We start from the raw sequence: 16,843 nt of genomic DNA, 5'->3' as shown, positions 1-16,843 counted from the left end.
CCTGGTCAGGATGTTTCCTGTGAGCTGAACAAATGTATTTTAGCTTAACACTCATTACACGGGAGGCAGGGTTCCCAAAGATGGGCCCTGATGTATAATTTAGGCTTTTAGGCAACATCCCTTTAGTGATTAACTTGTAAAGCAAAAGAAACAGATCCATTATGGAGTCAGATTTGTTCTTCCCTATTACAGAAATAAAGTCTGTGCCAGAAATCTTTTGGTCGTAAGAATCAAAGAACTCAACTCAAGCTAGCATAGCCCACAAAGAAAGGCCATTTCTTGGCTCACATGACTGAGAAGCCCCGAGGAGGTCTGGCTAAAGATGAGCTGGACTGCGTCACTCTCATGAGAGTCTGCCATTTGTGAAGCCTTACACAGATTAGTCATTGTAGATAAATATTTCTACATTATGGGTGAGACAACTAGGTCACAAAGAGGTGGAGCAGCAGCCAGGATGCAAGCAGGGAAATCTGGTTCTCCCCACTACCCACTCTGACTTAGATTCCTCCGTCAACAGCTGGGCATGAGAGGGAACACTGGCCCCTCAGATAAAGAGGGAGCCCCAAACACCCCTTCGCGCCCCCCACCATTTCCATCTGGCCTCAGCCATCTGTCTTGAGCCCCAGGACTCATCGCCTGAGGCCCTTTATCCTGGTGTTTGTCAACAATCACTGGGACTCCAGACTCCCAGGTCACCCCTTATCTTGGGTGCAATAACCTCCAGCAGGCTCTATCATGCCCTTATCTGTCCCTTCTCTGCCCCTCCTCACCTCCCGCTGTGCCCTCTGGAATTCACAACTGGTGATCAGCAAAAATCCCTGTATCCTGATTCTTTCCCAGGAAGATCCCATCACTGGTGTGCTCGGACAGGACCTTGGCTCCTGCTTGGGACGCTGCTGACCCTGCTGCCCTCTGGAGCTGCGGCTGTTTTCCCTCCCGCTGCCCTTATGCTGCTGGTCGTGGAGGTGGGCAGCTGGACTCCTGGTCCAGATGGCTGCTTACAGACCCTTCTTCCACGCCTCATCCTAAATCCCTTTCGTTTTGGAGGGGTTTCTGCATTCTACTGCCACTCTCTTTTTAAAAAATAATTTCATATATTTACAAACATTTATTTGGCTGAGCCGGGTCTTAGTTGTGCCATGTGGGATCTAGTTCCCTGACCGGGGACCCAGGCTCCCTGCCTTGGGAGTGTGGAGTCTTGGCCACTGGACCACCAGGGATTCATTTGTCCAGCAAATACATATGAAGCAACTGTGAAGCAGTCAGTGGGTTAAGTATTAAGGACACAGTAGTGAATAAGAAAAACACAGTCCTTGTGCTTGGAGACAACAAATGAAGAAAAGTGTCAGTGCTGAGGGAAATAAGGAGAATTAAAACAGGGTGACATGGTCATAAGTGACTGGGTGGTTATTTAGATTGCGTGGTCAGGAAGTGACAATTATGCTGAGATCTGAATAATCTGAAAGTGTTCAGTCAAACCATAGCCATTGATTTTAGCGATTATAATGGAAAAGGAACTGAATTACCAGGAGTCAGCTGACCCAGGTCTGTTCCTTGCCCTGCCCTCACTTGTTTTGTGTCTTAGCACAAGTCACTCAGCTGCTCCAATTCCTTGTTCTCGTTTCTTAGAAAGAAAACGGTTCACTTTCACCTCGTATTCCTGAATAATTTAGTTCTCAGATCATTACGTGAGGCAGAGCAAGGTAGGTGTCTGCAGCAGTAGGAGGTGGGATGGGAAGCTGCGCTGACCTGGAGTAGGGCAGGGAGGGTGGCTCCGCACAGGTCCAGGGAGCCAGAGGCGAGCAAGGAGAGGGGAATATTTGCGTGCAGTATTACTTGGTGTGTGTGGTGGGGGCCCAAACAGAGTGAGTAGGGTATTCTAGCATGGAATGTCAGAGCCTCGTGGCATGAGGAGATATCTGCACAGGGTTGAGGTGGTGGTATGCTCGAGGTATTGTAATACATAAAGATTGCCCAAATATAGAAATATATGAAAAATTAGGAAATCAAGGTGATGTCAGTGAAAAGGTCAGAGCAAAGACATCTGAAATGTCTTGCCTTTATACAAGCAAAAGGGAAATAGGCAAAAATGGTCAGAATCAATTTTTTTTCAGAGCTCTGGAAATTAACCAAAAGCTTGAAGCAGTGCAGGGAACATTTATTCAAAAAAGATGTCTAAATCTTGGTAAGAATAATAAGCTCTATGGTATTTTTTTGACTGCATGGCTTGTAGGATCTTACTTCCCCAACCAAGGACTGAATCTGGGCCCATGGCAATGAAAGCCCATGTCCTAACCACTGGACCACTGGGGAATTTCCTGCGGTATTTTAATGTATGCTAGCCCCACCAATCTCTCTAGCTCTGTGGTAGCCATGAAAATTACAAGCCCACAATCTCAGCAGAGAGCAGCAGCCAGGAAGTTGATGGAGGGGGAACAATAGGGCTGGAGAGCCTTCAGAATATTACTCTCAGATAATTGCCATTATCTGATTTGAATGGTGGATAATTGGAAGACCCAACTTGTAAGGCTGTTTTTATTTGACTTTCACCCAGTTTGAAAGTCCTTTTCTCCAAAGGCCTTTGTCAGAAACACTTAGAGGAACTGTCGAACCTTGTGACTACCCAAGGTAGTGAATAACAGTTGGGATAAGCAACAGGCTAAACAAAAAGCTTGAAAGGAAAAGTTAGGGAATGAGATAAAATTGTAGGGCTGTGAATAGCTCTGGCATTTTCCTGGGAACCCAGAAACCACGTGCATGTGAGAGCTGTGAGTCTGTGGTTATCCATGTGCTCAGGAAAAACTTGGAAAGATCTTAAGCTCTTCTTTAAGCTTGTCCTTGAGGATCTGCACAAGAAGGAAGTGAAGACTAAGGGAAAGCTGTCAGCTGTCTGGCTAAATCTTAAAGCACATACATAAAGCCCCTTGGCAAAGACTGGGAGACTTACAGGTTCTCAGTGTTTAAGGAAATGTCTAATTATTAACTGACCATTAAGGTTACTATGCAAGGACTTCAGTTGCCACTCACAGCAACAAATAAAGATTTCTCAGAATTAGTTAATAAAAGTCATGAAACAGATAGCAATAGCAAAAAACAATAACAAATATCAACAGTAAGCCTTAGAGAAGAGCAATTTGATATCTAGAATTGCCACATTATATTATTTAAAACATCCAGTTTTCAACCAAAAATCAAGAGACATGCAAATAAACAACAGAGTATAGCCTACACACAAGGAAAAAAAGCAATTATAGAATCCTTCCTGAGGAAAACCCAGATATTGGACTTACTAGAAAAAGGCTTTGAATTAGCTATTTAAATATATTCAAAGACTTCGAATAGCCAAAGCAATCTTGAGAAAGAAGAATGGAACTGGAGGAATCAACCTGCCTGACTTCAGGCTCTACTACAAAGCCACAGTCATCACTGGCACAAAGACAGAAATATAGGTCCATAGAACAGAATAAAAAGCCCAGAGATAAATCCACGTACCTGTGGACACCTTATCTTTGACAAAGGAGGCAAGAATATGCAATGGAGAAAAGACAATCTCTTTAACAAGTGGTGTTGGGAAAACTGGTCAACCACTTGTAAAAGAATGAAACTGGAACACTTTCTAACACCGCACACAAAAATAAACTCAAAATGGATTAAAGATCTAAACGTAAGACCAGAAACTATAAAACTCCTAGAGGAGAACATAGGCAAAACACTCTCTGACATAAATCACAGCAGGATCCTCTCTGACCCACCTCCCAGAATATTGGAAATAAAAGCAAAAATAAACAAATGGGACCTAATTAAAATTACAAGCTTCTGCACAACAAAGGAAACTATAAGCAAGGTGAAAAGACAGCCTTCAGAATGGGAGAAAATAATAGCAAATGAAGTAACTGACAAAGAATTAACCTCAAAAATATACAAGCAACTCCTGCAGGTCAATTTCAGAAAAATAAACTACCCAATCAAAAAATGGGCCAAAGACCTAAACAGATATTTCTCCAAAGCAGACATACAGATGGCTAACAAACACATGAAAAGATGCTCAACATCACTCATTATCAGAGAAATGGAAATCAAAACCACAATGAGGTAGGTACCATTTCACGCCGGTCAGAATGGCTGTTCTCCAAAAGTCTACAAGCAATAAATGCTGGAGAGGGTGTGGAGAAAAGGGAAGCCTCTTACACTGTTGGTAGGAATGCAAACTAGTACAGCCACTATGGAGAACAGTGTGGAGATTCCTTAAAAAACTGGAAATAGAACTGTCATATGACCCAGCAATCCCACTGCTGGGCATACACACCAACGAAACCAGAATCAAAAGAGACACATGTACCCCAATGTTCATCACAGCACTGTTTATAATAGCCAGGACATGGAAGCAACCTAGATGCTGTCAGCAGACGAACAGAAAAGAAAGCTCTGGTACATATACACAATGGGGTATTACTCAGCCACTAAAAATAACACATTTGAGTCAGTTCTAATGAGGTAGATGAAACTGGAGCCTATTATACAGAGTAAAGTAAGCCAGAAAGAAAAACACCAATATAGTATACTAACACATATATATGGAATTTAGAAAGATGGTAATGATAACCCTGTATGAGAGACAGCAAAAGAAACACGGATGTATAGAACATTCTTTTGGACTCTTTGGGAGAGGGCAAGGGTGGGATGACTTGGGAGAATGGCGTTGAAACATGTATAATATCATATGTGAAACAGATCGCCAGATCAGGCTTGATGCATGATACAGGATGCTCAGGGCTGGTGTACTGGCATGACCCAGAGGGATGGTATGGGGAGGGAGGTGGGAGGGGGTTCAGGATGGGGAACACGTGTACACCTGTGGCGGATTCATGTTGATGTATGGCAAAACCAATACAGTATTGTAAAGTAATTAGCTCCCAATTAAAATAAATAAATTTATATTAAAAATATATTCAAAGAACTAAAGGAAACTATGACTAAAGAAATAGAGAAAAGCATGAGAACAATGTGTCACCAAATACAGTATGTTAATAAAAATATTTAAAAATTTAAAAAAAGAACCAGGGCTTTTGTTTGCTGAAAGATTTCTGATTACAGTTTCAATTTCCGTGCTTGTGATGGGTCTGTTAAGATTTTCTATTTATTCCTGGTTCAGTTTTGGAATAGTGTACTTCTCTAAGAATTTGTCCATTTCTTCCACGTTGTCCATTTTATTGGCATATAATTGCTGATAGTAGTCTCTTACGATCCTTTGTATTTCTGTGTTGTCTGTTGTGACCTCTCCATTTTCATTTCTAATTTTATTGATCTGATTTTTCTCTCTTTGCTTCTTGATGAGTCTGGCTAATGGTTTGTCAATTTTATTTATCCTTTCAAAGAACCAGCTTTTGGCTTTATTGATTTTTGCTATGGTCTTTTTTGTTTCTTTTGCATTTATTTCTGCCCTAATTTTTAAGATTTCTTCTCTTCTACTAACTCTGGGGTTCTCCAATTCTTCCTTTTCTAGTTGCTTTGGGTGTAGAGTTAGGTTATTTATTTGACTTTTTTCTTGTTTCTTGAGGTATGCCTGTATTGCTATTGTATTCCTCTTAGCCCTGCTTTTATAGTGTCCCACAGGTTTTGGGTTGTTGTGTTTTCATTTTCATTAGTTTCTATGCATATTTTGATTTCTTTTTTGATTTCTTCTGTGATTTGTTGGTTATTCAGAAGTGTGTTGTTCAACCTCCATATGTTGGAATTTTTAATAGTTTTTCTTCTGTAATTGAGATCTAATCTTAATGCATTATGGTCAGAAAAGATGGTTGGAATGATTTCGATTTTTTTAAATTTATCAAGGTTAGATTTATGGCCCAGGATGTGATCTATCTTGGAGAATGTTCCATGAGCACTTGAGAAAAAGGTGAAATTCATTGTTTTGGGGTGAAATGTCCTATAGATATCAATTAGGTCTAACTGGTCTAATGTATCATTTAAAGTTTGTGTTTCTTTGTTAATTTTCTGTTTAGTTGATCTGTCCATAGATGTGAGTGGGGTATTAAAGTCTCCTGCTATTATTGTGTTATTGTTAATTTCCCCTTTCATACTTGTTAGCATTTGTCTTACATATTGCGGTGCTCCTATATTGGGTGCATATATATTTATAATTGTTATATCTTCTTCTTGGATTGATCCTTTGATCATTATGTAGTGCCCTTCTTTATCTCTTTTCACAGCCTTTGTTTTAAAGTCTATTTTATCGGATATGAGTATTGCCACTCCTGCTTTCTTTTGGTCTCTATTTGCGTGGAATATCTTTTTCCAGCCCTTCACTTTCAGTCTGTATGCGTCCCTTGTTTTGAGGTGGGTCTCTTGTAAGCAGCATATAGAGGGGTCTTATTTTTGTATCCATTCGGCCAATCTTTGTCTTTTGGTTGGGGCATTCAGCCCATTTACGTTTAAGGTAATTATTGATAAGTATGATCCCATTACCATTTACTTTATTGTTTTGGGTTTGGGTTTATACACCCTTTTGTGTTTCCTGTCTAGAGAATATCTTTTAGAATTTGTTGGAGAGCTGGTTTGGTGGTGCTGAATTCTCTCAGCTTTTGCTTGTCTGTAAAGCTTTTGATTTCTCCTTCATATTTGAATGAGATCCTTGCAAAGCCCAGGTCCAGACGGCTTCACAGCTGAATTCTACAAAAAATTTCGAGAAGAGCTAACACCTATCCTACTCAAACTCTTCCAGAAAATTGCAGAGGAAGGTAAACTTCCAAACTCATTCTATGAGGCCACCATCACCCTAATACCAAAACCTGACAAAGATACTACAAAAAAAGAAAACTACAGGCCAATATCACTGATGAACATAGATGCAAAAATCCTCAATAAAATTCTAGCAACCAGAATCCAACAACACATTAAAAAGATCATACACCATGACCAAGTGGGCTTTATCCCAGGGATGCAAGGATTCTTCAATATTCGCAAATCAATCAGTGTAATTCACCACATTAACAAATTGAAAAATAAAAGCCATGTGATTATCTCAATAGATGCAGAGAAGGCCTTTGACAAAATTCAACATCCATTTATGATAAAAACTCTCCAGAAAGCAGGAATAGAAGGAACATACCTCAACATAATAAAAGCTATCTATGACAAACCCACAGCAAACATTATCCTCAATGGTGAAAAATTGAAAGCATTTCCCCTAAAGTCAGGAACAAGACAAGGGTGCCCACTTTCACCGCTACTATTCAACATAGCTCTGGAAGTTTTGGCCACAGCAAACAGAGCAGAAAAAGAAATAAAAGGAATCCAAATTGGAAAAGAAGAAGTAAAACTCTCACTGTTTGCAGATGACATGATCCTCTACATAGAAAACCCTAAAGACTCCACCAGAAAATTGCTAGAGCTAATCAATGAATATAATAAAGTTGCAGGATATAAAATCAACACACAGAAATCCCTTGCATTCCTATACACTAATAATGAGAAAGTAGAAAAAGAAATTAAGGAAACAATTCCATTCACCATTGCAATGAAAAGAATAAAATACTTAGGAATATATCTACCTAAAGAAACTAAAGACCTATATATAGAAAACTATAAAACACTGATGAAAGAAATCAAAGAGGACACTAAAAGATGGAGAGATATACCATGTTCATGGATCAGAAGAATCAGTATAGTGAAAATGAGTATACTACCCAAAGCAATTTACAAATTCAATGCAACCCCTATCAAGCTACCAGCGATATTTTTCACAGAACTAGAACAAATAATTTCAAGATTTGTATGGAAATACAAACAACCTCGAATAGCCAAAGCAATCTTGAGAAAGAAGAATGGAACTGGAGGAATCAACTTGCCTGACTTCAGGCTCTACTACAAAGCCACAGTCATCAAGACAGTATGGTACAGGCACAAAGACAGAAATATAGATCAATGGAACAAAATAGAAAGCCCAGAGATAAATCCACACCATATGGACTCCTTATCTTTGACAAAGGAGGCAAGAATATACAATGGAGTAAGGACAATCTCTTTAACAAGTGGTGCTGGGAAAACTGGTCAACCACTTGTAAAAGAATGAAACTAGATCACTTTCTAACACCATACACAAAAATAAACTCAAAATGGATTAAAGATCTAAGTGTAAGACCAGAAACTATAAAACTCTTAGAGGAGAACATAGGCAAAACACTCTCCGACATTAATCACAGCAGGATCCTCTATGATCCACCTCCCAGAATTCTTGAAATAAAAGAAAAAATAAACAAATGGGATCTAATTAAAATTGAAAGCTTCTGCACAACAAAGGAAAATATAAGCAAGGTGAAAAGACAGCCTTCTGAATGGGAGAAAATAACAGCAAATGAAACAACTGACAAACAGCTAATCTCAAAAATATACAAGCAACTCCTGCAGGTCAATTTCAGAAAAATAAACGACCCAATCAAAAAATGGGCCAAAGAACTAAATAGACATTTCTCCAAAGAAGACATACGGATGGCTAACAAACACATGAAAAGATGCTCAACATCACTCATTATTAGAGAAATGCAAATCAAAACCACAATGAGGTACCACTTCACATCAGTCAGAATGTCTGCGATCCAAAAATCTGCAAGCAATAAATGCTGGAGAGGGTGTGGAGAAAGGGAACCCTCCTACACTGTTGGTGGGGATGCAAACTAGTACAACCACTATGGAAAACAGTGTGGAGATTCCTTAAAAAATTGCAAATAGAACTGCCATATGACCCAGCAATCCCACTGCTGGGCATACACACCAAGGAAACCAGAATCGAAAGAGACACATGTACCCCAATGTTCATCACAGCACTGTTTATAATAGCCAGGACATGGAAACAACTTAGATGTCCATCAGCAGATGAATGGATAAGAAAGCGGTGGTACATATACACAATGGAGTATTACTCAGCCATTAAAAAGAATACATTTGAATCAGTTCTGATGAGATGGATTAAACTGGAGCCTATTACACAGAGTGAAGTAAGCCAGAAAGAAAAACACCAATACAGTATACTAACACATATATATGGAATTTAGAAAGATGGCAATGATGACCCTGTGTGCAAGACAGCAGAAAAGACACAGATGTGTATAGCAGACTTTTGGACTCAGAGGGAGAGGGAGAGGGTGGGATGATTTGGGAGAATGGCATTGAAACATGTATACTATCATGTAAGAATCGAATTGCCAGTCTATGTCCGATGCAGGATACAGCATGCTTGGGGCTGGTGCATGGGGATGACCCAGAGGGATGTTGTGGGGAGGGAGGTGGGAGGGGGTTCATATTTGGGAACGCATGTACACCCGTGGTGGATTCATGTCAATGTATGGCAAAACCAATACAGTATTGTAAAAGTAAAATAAAGTAAAAATAAAAATTAAAAAAAAAGAATAACAAATAAAGTAAATAAATAAATAAATAAAACAAAAAATAAAAAAAGAACCAAATAGAAATCCTGGAGTCAAAAAGTATAATTGAAATGAAAACTTCATTAGAAGGGCTGACTGGAAGATTTGAGCAGGCAGAAGAAAGAATCAGTAAACCTGGCAATAAGTTCACCGGGATTGTCAGTTGGAGGAACAAAAAGGAAAAAAAAAATGAAGGAAAACAAACAGAGTCTCAGAGAGCTGTGAAACATCACGAAATGTACCAAGGTATGAATATTGGGAGTCCCAGAAGGAGAGTGGAGAGAGAATGTAAAGAGTATTAGAAGAAACAATGGCTGAATTTTTTTTCAAATTTGATGAAAACTACATTTTATACATCCAAGAAACTCCAAGGAGAAACTCAAAGTGTTCACACCAATACATATTATAATCAAACCACTACAAGCCAAAGACAAAGAATATATTGAAAGCAGCAAGAAAGAAGGTACTTACCAGATATGAGTGAGCCGCAACAAGAGCAACAGCTGAGTTCCCATCAGAAACCATGGAGGGCAGAGGGGCAATGGGATGACATATTCATTCAAAGTAATGGCAATAAGAGATAGGAATATCAGACAACCTTACCTGCCTCCTGAGAAACCTGTCAAGAAGCAGGTCAAGAAGCAACAGTTAGAACTGGTCATGGAACAATGAATTTATTCATTAGTTATTAGTAAAAGGCAAACCAAACACAATGAGATATCACTTAGCAGCCACCAGAATGACTATCGGAGAAGGCAATGGCAACCCACTCCAGTACTCTTGCCTGGAAAATCCCATGGACGGAGGAGCCTGGTGGGCTGCAGTCCATGGGGTTGCTAAGAGTCAGACATGACTGAGTGACTTCACTTTCGCTTTTCACTTTCATGCACTGGAGAAGGAAATGGCAACCCACTCCAGTGTTCTTGCCTGGAGAATCTCAGGGACAGGGGAGCCTGGTGGGCTGCTGTCTCTGGGGTCGCACAGAGTCGGACACGACTGAAGTGACTTAGCAGCAGCAGCAGCAGAATGACTATGGTTTGGGGAAGATGTGGAGAAATTGGAATCATTCTACACTGCTTGTGAGAAAGTAAAATTCTACAGACACTTTGGAAAACATTTTGACAATTCTTTAAAAAATAAAACATAGAATTACTATATGACTCAGCAATTGCATACAAATATGTTCACCTAATGCGAAGAAATGAATCATTTGAAAAGACCCTGATGCTGGGAAAGATTGAGGGCGGGAGGAGAAGGGGACGACAGAGGATGAGATGGTTGAACGGCATCACCGACTCAATGCACATGGGTTTGAGTAGACTCCGGGAGTTGGTGATGGACAAGGAGGTGTGCTGCAGTCCATGGGGTCGCAAAGAGGTGGACATGACTGAGCGACTGAACTGAACTGAACTGATGTTCACCTAAATATCTATAAATGAATGATAGAGTAGCATTTTATTCATAACAGCCAAAAAAGTAAAAATAACCCAATTGTCCAGTATTTGATGAATGTGTATGTACTGTGCTAAGTCGCTTCGGTCATGTCCAACTCTTTGCGACCCAATGGACTGTAGCCCACCAGGATCCTCTGTCCATCGAATTCTCCAGGCAAGGATACTAGAGTGGGTTGCCATACCCTCCTTCAGGGGATCCTCCTGACCCAGAGATTGAGCCCACATCTTTGATGTCTCCTGCGTTGGTTGGTGGGCTCTTTACCACTCGCATCACTGGGGAATAGGATAATAGATAGACAAAAAGTGAAATGCCCATACAATGGGAGGTTAGTCAGCGATAACAATAAATGACATAGTGACGCGTGCTGCAGCTTGGGGAAACCTTGAAAACACCGTGCTAAACCAAAGACGCCAGACAGAAAGGGCCGCATATTGCTTGATTCCATTTATAACACCACAAATAAGCAAATACGTAGAGTCAGACTGTAGATTCAGTTCAGTTCAGTCGCTCAGTGGTGTCCGACTCTTTGCAACCCCATGGACTGCAGCACGCCAGGCCTCCCTGTCCATCACCAACTTCCAGAGTTCACCCAAACCCATGTCCATTGAGTCAGTGACGCCATCCAACCATCTCATCCTCTGTCTTCCCCTTCTCCTCCTGCCCTCAATCTTTTCCAGCATCAGGGTCTTTTCCAATGAGTCAGCTCTTCATATCAAGTGGCCAAAGTATTGGAGTTTCAGCTTCAACATCAGTCCTTCTAATGAACACCCAGGACTGATATCCTTTAGAATGGACTGGTTGGATCTCCTTACAGTCCAAGGGACTCCCAGGAGTCTTCTCCAACATCACAGTTCAAAAGCATCAATTCTTCAGCACTCAGCTTTCTTTATAGTCTAACTCTCACATCCACACATGACCACTGGAAAACCTATAACCTTGACTAGATGGACCTTTGTTGGAAAAGTAATGTCTCTGCTTTTGAATATGCTGTGTAGGTTGGTCATAACTTTCCTTCCAAGGAGTAAACGTCTTTTAATTTCATGGCCTCGGTCACCATCTGCACTGCTTTTGGAGCCCCCCAAAATAAAATCAGCCACTGTTTCCACTGTTTCCCTATCTATTTGCCATGAAGTGATGGGACCAGATGCCATGGTCTTCGTTTTCTGAATGTTGAGCTTTAAACCAACTTTTTCACTCTCCTCTTTCACTTTCATCAAGAGGCTTTTTAGCTCCTCTTCACTTTCTGCCATAAGAGTGGTGTCATCTGCATATCTGAGGTTACTGATATTTCTCCCGGCAATCTTGATTCCAGCCTGTGCTGTAAAGACTGTAGATTAGCGTTTGACAAAAGACTAGAGAGAGGAGGGATTTGGAGAGTGACTGCTAATGGATTTGTATTTTCCTTCTTGTGTAATAAAAAAGCTCTAGATATAGATTCTAATGATGGTTATGCAACTTTGTGAATATCTTGAAAATCAATGGATTGTAAACTTTAGACTGGTGAATTTCAGAGTATGTGAATTATATCTCAGAAACAAAACATAGGACCTAATCTCTCACTTTTGGAGGAGAAAGATACAAGTATGGAAAGGGAGAAAATCAGAATAAAGTCTGAAGTTTTGAACTGGAATTGGATGTCACATGTGAATCCATGGCTTGGAATATGTATATATACAGAAATAAATCTAGGTTTAGGTGTGTGTATGCTTTCCTTTCTTTCCTCTGAGAGGGCCTGGAAGCAGTGACACCCTTATAGCAATGAGTACAGCTAGGTAACTCAGATCTCGGTTTGTAAATAGCATCCTCCACTAAGGACTTTACCAGGGAGTCCAAGGAAACAGGGCACCTTAGAGAAATGGCCGAATCCAGGGCTGGGATGGAGACAGTACAAGGTGAGCTAAGAATATCAGGTTCCAGGAAGTAAGGATGTTTCCAAAGAACAAGGTCCCATTGTCCAAGTCAGAGTTTGGTACAGAAACAAGTAATGATAATAATAGATTCAAACTCATGAAATAAAATAGGAAGCCAAGAGTCTATATAGATCTAATCAATAAAGAGATAACCTGAAAATGTCGTGAGAAACAGGATCTCGACATAGCTGCAAAGGACCTTCCATATGATACTTGGTGACTGCGGAAGGGTGAAGAATACTCTAACGGTGGAAAAGCCTGGCAAGTACCCCTGTAATCAAGAGATTAAAATGAACATCATCAGTAAAGGGCTAGAACTAAACGATGCTCCCCTTGATAGGGTCCAGGGAGAACGCAGCACTGCTTTGTTAGTATGCCTGCCAGTGATGCCAAACCAAGATAGAGTCAGGAGGAAGTATCAGTCAAACCCTTGATGCAGAACATTAAAGAACAGTCTATAAGATACATGGCTTGTAATTTTTAAAAATGTCAAGGTCGTTAAAGTCAAGGAAAAACCGAGGAGCTGGTCTTGACTTGAGGAGGCTAAAGAGGCTTGGTATCTAAGAACAGCATGGGGTTCTCAACTAGATTGCTTTGGTATAAAGGACCTTGTTGGAACAACTGGTGAGACTTGCATGGGGTCTCTGGATTAGTGTCCATTTCCTGATTTTTATAGTTTTACTGTGACTTAATTTGATGAGGAAATGTCTGTGTTTGGGGGTGATGCATCAGGTCAGCAGTTTATTCTCAAATGGTTCAGATAAAAAGCTTCTTTGTCAGAGTTGTGCTGGAGTCCATTACGCTTATATCTTTCCTAGTCTGCCCTCAGTAACATCATGTTGGTAGCTTGAAATTGGCTGTAGTGGGAGTACTTACACCATGGAAATTAGCCAATGTTACAGATCAGGGTTTTTTTTAACCCTGGAGAGCCAATTGTTGATATTCTTTGTAGCATCTTTCAAACTTTTTATTATTTCAAAACATTATTAAAGCAGAGAAAAGATTTAATGTTATTGTTTCAAACCTTCCTTTGGACAAGACTTGCAATAAATATACAAAGGGCATTTGTACAGTGATTTATAGTTAACAAAAGTATAATTTTATACTTGAACTGAATATTGTTGACAACCCTGTGAAGTAGAAATGATCATGCCAACTATAGAGACGAGTAAACTGAGATCTAGTGAGTCACGTTCTGGGCTTCCCACGTGGCTCAGTGGTAAAGAATCCACCTACCGGCGCAGGAGCTGCAGGGCACCCTGGTGGGGAAGATCCCCTGGAGGGGGAAACGGCAACCCATTTCAGTATTCTTGCAGGGATAATCCCATGGACAGAGGAGCCTGGCGGGCTAAAGTCCATGGAGTTGCAGAGTCAGACATGACTAAGCACACGTACACACACACAGACACACAGACACCCACAGACACACACAGATACACACAGACACACAGACACACACAGATACACACAGACACACAGAGACATACACAGATACACACAGACACACAGACACACACAGATACACACAGACACACACAGACACACACAGACACACACAAATACACAGACACACACAGATACACACAGACACACACAGACACACACAGACACACACAGACACACACAGACACACAGAGATACACACAGACACACACAGACACACACAGATACACACAGACACACACAGACACACAGAGACATACACAGATACACACAGACACACAGACACACACAGATACACACAGATACACAGACACACACAGACACACACAGATACACAGACACACACAGATACACACAGACACATACAGACACACAGACACACACAGACACACAGAGATACACACAGACACACACAGACACACACAGATACACACAGACACACACAGACACACACAGACACACAGAGATACACACAGACACACACAGACACACAGAGATACACACAGACACACACAGACACACGCAGATACACACAGACACACCCAGACACACAGACACACACAGACACACAGACACACAGACACACACAGATACACACAGACACACACAGACACACAGACACACACAGATACACACAGACACACAGACACACAGACACACACAGATACACACAGACACACACACATACTGAGTCATGTTCTTAGATGTCAGGACAGCGACTCTTTTTCATCTTTGTACTCTCAGTGCCTGGCATATTCCTTGGCATATAAAAATAGCATAAAAAATGATGGAAGGACATCTCTAAGTAGAAAAGATAGGTCTCAAATCCGAAACTTACAACTCCAAATCTCACGTATTTTTTCTGCTAAGTTAAAATTCCAAACAATTTTAATTGCACATGTATCATGTGAATATACTACTAGTATGCTAGTGTTAGTTGCTCAGTCATGTCCAACCCTTTGTGACCCCATGGACTGTAGCCTACAAGGCTGTTCTCTGTCCATGGGATTCTCCAGGCAAGAATACTGGAGTGGGTAGCCATTCCCTTCTCCAGGGGATCTTCCCGACCCAGGGATCAACCCTGGGTCTCCTTACTGCAGGCGGATTCTTCACCGGCTGAGCCCTAAATCTTAATGCACTACAGGTAATCTTAAATTCCCCTCAACCCCCGTTATAGCCCCCCTAAGGCCCCCGTCCCATCCCCTCTACGGGAGTAGCTTCTGGGGAGCCTCCAGACCTATTCCAATGTATTTGTGTTTCCCTCTGAACTACACCGAGTTTCAAGTTCATGGCCAACTTTGACAATCCTGGAGCATTTGTGTTTTCCCTGGGAATAAACTCCACCAACTTCCTCTGTCTTTTTCCTCCGCCAACCTTGATTTTCTTGGTCTCTTTCATGGCAAAAAAAAAAAAAAAGCATAAAACCTTCTCCCTAGCAATCAAGCCACCCTCCTCTGTACAGAGGCCCCGAGAACATTTACTTCCATCTCAGAGTAAAGTCCTGCTTTGTAGCCTTGGCCCCAGTCTTGTCCCCACGTCATAGGAAAAATCATCAGGGCTGTTCAGCTGCTCCTTGGCAATGACCCTGCGCTCTAAAATAGGCAGCTATAACCCAAAAGGAGGAGGAAGGAGAGAGATAGAGAATATTTTCCAAATGTAAGAAAGAGTGCAAGGGAGTGAGGGGGCAGAGGGCGGGCTTTGGAGCATTTTCCTTTCTCTGTTCACCTTCTGTGGGGACTGTCTTCACATTATGGGGTCAGTGGTACCTATTCATCTTCAAGGAAGTTATCTGATTCCTGAAACAACTGAGCCAGCAGCTAGGGAGACCTTAGTCCATTTGGTGTTGGGGCCAAGGTCCGACGTGGTCAGCGGTGTACGTTTTCTGCCGGTGGCACGGTTTGCTTACAAAACGGATGGGTCTCTTAAAAATAAGTGAAACTCAATCCAAATTCACCTTAAATCCTTATTGAAAGAGTGTGAAGGACAGAATGCTTGTGTACTGGTGATCATTCATCGAGATACTAGTTTGTGTTTTTGTTCTCGTTACCGTGGAGAATTTTCCCTCCTTCATCCCAAGATGGTAGCCAGAGCAGAAGCCCGTGGCCCCTTAAACCGAAGCCGCCCCTACAACCCCTGAGAGAGGGCTTGAGTTCCCCTGGTGGCTGGAGTGGGATTCTCTGGGACAGGTCTCCAAGAGGTAGCCCTTAGCAAGAAGCAGAGAGAGGGGGAATTTCGGAGAGCTGTCTCAGAGACCAAGAAGGGCTGGACAGAGGGATTTTATGGGTTTCAGAAAAATGAACTGGCAGGACTTCTGATGGACTGAGAAGAGAGAGTTCTGACTCCAGGCAGAAAGACTCTCTGCCTGAGCAATGACCTTCTGTGTTCAAGCCTGGTTCCAAGGCAGTGTAAATGTCACCTTCAAGGGAGGCTGGGACAGTGGACCTAGCGGAGGGCAGTGTGAGCTGATAATCAGAGTCTCTCTTCAAATGTTCTAGATTGCACAAGCTCCCAAGGACATGTGCACAAACCTGGGGGGAAGAGGGTCAAAACAGGATCAAGATGGAATTTCTTGGTAGTCAGGCAGGTGACGGGGTGGGGGGGGGGAGGCGTGGG

This window comes from Ovis aries, chromosome 2 (assembly GCF_016772045.2).
Source record: "Ovis aries strain OAR_USU_Benz2616 breed Rambouillet chromosome 2, ARS-UI_Ramb_v3.0, whole genome shotgun sequence".
In the NCBI taxonomy this organism is placed as follows: domain Eukaryota; kingdom Metazoa; phylum Chordata; class Mammalia; order Artiodactyla; family Bovidae; genus Ovis; species Ovis aries.
This window is presented reverse-complemented; position numbering follows the sequence as displayed.